Source organism: Cebus imitator, unplaced genomic scaffold (assembly GCF_001604975.1).
Source record: "Cebus imitator isolate Cc_AM_T3 unplaced genomic scaffold, Cebus_imitator-1.0 Scaffold593, whole genome shotgun sequence".
Classification (NCBI taxonomy): domain Eukaryota; kingdom Metazoa; phylum Chordata; class Mammalia; order Primates; family Cebidae; genus Cebus; species Cebus imitator.
This window is the reverse complement of record NW_016107908.1, coordinates 828-3,780: the sequence shown is the minus strand read 5'-3', so window position 1 is coordinate 3,780 and position 2,953 is coordinate 828. Positions and strand designations below refer to the sequence as shown.

Here is a 2,953-nt window from a genome sequence, read left to right as displayed (position 1 = left end):
ATTTTATTAGTACAGTGAACAAAAAACTTTCAGCTCTCCTATCACACTGTAACATGGCATTCCGCATAATTGTCTTTTTGTGTTTCCTTGAGTCTTGAAGGTCCTCTGCTATCATATCCATAAGCAAAGGCTATAATTCTTTAGGACTCATAACACTTGATATCTCTTAATCCTCTCTCCTAGGTTTTGCTCAGCAAGAAAAGTGCCACTCATTTGTCAATTCTCAATCACAAAAACCCCATTATTTTATGACAGTAATAAATTTATTCTGCTGTATCTCCAACTAAATTATAAACTCTTGATAAAAAGTTTGTCTTATTCATTTTTCTATCCTGAAGTTTAACACAGTACCTGCCACAGAGCTGGCATTCCATAAGTATAGAACGAATTATACAAAAGGAAATGTAATTAAATCATAATAATGGGTAGATAGTTCTTCAGCTTTTTAAACATTCCTTTTTAATCTATAAAGCTGAAAACACTTTAGAGTTCATCTAGTTCTTCCCTTTTGTGTTTTACCTAAGAAATTTGAGGTCTAGAGAATTTACATGATTTGCTAACAAACTGCTTAATTTTGGGATCTACCCCCATTAATTCCCACATCAAACTTCCTTTGTGTTCTGCATTAAATTTGAATAATGATTCAAATACTATGGAAATAAAAATTCTTTGTCTTTTTTTTTTTTTTTTTTTTTTTTTTTAGAAATAAACACTTTCTCATTAAAAATCACTCTCTGACCTGGCAGGGGAGATACCATGATAACAAAGGTGGTTTTCCCAAGGTGAGACATATCCATTGCACTCCGGATGTGCTGAACCATGATTTCCCCAAATGTGGAAAACAAGATTGGCTAATTTGTGGTAGTGGGGGACTGCATTAAAGCTTTCCCCTGACAACAAAAAAAGAAACAAAGAAAAAAAAAATCACTCTTTGAGTGCTTACCAAGAGCAAAGTACTGAATTAAGCTTTAAAAGGTAAATGAAAAAAGACAATTTATTGTCCCTCAGTTCAGAGAAGTTGTCATTATTGTGGCTGAATGAGAATTCTGCTTTGACTTGTATGAGAATTCTGCTTTGACTTTCTCTTTCCAATAGGAATTAAGAAAGATAACTTGGGTATTTCTTCTCATAATGTTCACAAATCAGTCTCATTGTGTTTTTATGTAATAAGTGGCATAACGATTTATCTATCGTTGCATATTACAGAGGAAGGAAGGAAGGGAGGGAGGGAGGGAGGAAAAGGGGAATGGAGAGAGAGAAGGAGACAAGAATGGAAGGAAGGTAGGAAAAAAAAAGAAGGAAATGGAGTTATCTTCTAAGTCTTAAAACAAAGACCTGGCATAGAAATTTTAATTTTGGTTTTTGTTTTAATGGTTGTATTTTTGGTTATGTTCTTTTTCTATTCCCCTCCCTCCTCATTTATTTTTTTCTTATAGAGATAATAGGTGATTATATTCCTAACACTGCTATTAAAATTCATGTACTTTTCCCTCGACTTGGAACTTTAGAGTAAATATAATTAGTTAATCTTATTGATGTTTATTGCTCTGTTGCAGTAGCTCATTTAGATGCATATTTCCTCAAATGATTTTCTTGCCTGAGATTTGGGGAATAATTAGGTTATATTAGTTTAAATCAACAGGTATTATTCTTATAACAATTATAGAATATATGGATGACAACCTTTCTGTAACAAACTTAAGGACCATTTATGTCATTTAATACTCCCAAAGAGATAAGACATTCATTTCCATAATCTGCAAATTATAGAGGAAAAGGGATATAAAAATATCAGAATGGACTTGGAGAAAATTGCTTAACAGAACACAGTCAAAGTGAGAAACATAATTTAAAAATCTGTGGCTACTGTAATAAGTACATTCAAGTGCATTAAACTGCCATAAAATCTATTGCATTTTAGTGGGAAATATGAGAATGATTAAAATAAGGGAATAATTTTAAACTAAGTTATCTTGGAATTACAAACACTTATTGAATACTTAATAGACCCTTTCTTTATAGTATGCACAAAATTAATCCCTATGGGAAAAATCAAGGTCTGTAAACCATTGTCATTAATTTTAAGAATATGTCAAATAGCTGAATTGTACTTCCTTAATCATAAAATATAGTTAAGGAACCTATAAAATATACATTCTAATAACCAATGCCAATGAGAAATGGCACACTATAACAGTTCCATGTTGTTCTCAATTTTTCTCTATTAAAACTGGAAAGACAATCCCTTGAAGTGAGGGCAACACCAATATATGAAACAATAATATTATTTAATAATATACTTCATTGGCAGAAGCTCATTACCATGGTAATGCAACTATTCAAAGCAACATCATTTTGCTCTTTTGTCTATGAAACTTATTAAAGTAAAATCTGATGTTAACATTAACACCCACTAGATGAAATTATTTCCTAGAATTATAATTATGTATAATGGATAACAACAGCATTTTTAACTTAACATTTTAAAAAGTATAAAAGCAACACACTTAACCCTGTGTGCTCCTGGAGAAATAAGTTAAACTTTCAGCAACTCATCTCCTCCATTTCTAAATGGGTACAAACCTTCTATAGCAGGAAATAGATTGAGAAAACTCCTCAGACAGCAATAATGCCCTATTTAAAAGTAGACAAGAAACATGAAAAACTAAGTACCTTCTAGGGTGTGCAGCAAAGGGCTGTGGAGAATAATGGACTGATGAGCTACTCCCTGATAGCAGAATTGATCTAATCAATGAAGTATCTGGCCCCACAGTAAGAAGACCTCGCAGCATTTGCCCCATGAGATTTCAAAATTAATGCAGACAAGTGACTGCTATGTGGTTTTTCTAGATCACTTTTTTGAACAGACAAGTATCTTGTTATTATATTGCCTTAGTCTAATCCATGTGTTGCTTGTATGTGATATTGATAAACTTATTAATAAAGCTCTGGA

The 2,953-nt window shown here is 32.2% G+C and overlaps 1 non-coding gene across 1 annotated transcript; it reads left to right on the top strand.

Moving 5' to 3' along the window:
• The first annotated feature begins 731 nt into the window (after window positions 1–731).
• Window positions 732–893, top strand: LOC119469197. The gene has a single exon (XR_005198013.1). It is a non-coding gene; the product is annotated as a U1 spliceosomal RNA (small nuclear RNA).
• The last annotated feature ends 2,060 nt before the right edge of the window (window positions 894–2,953 follow it).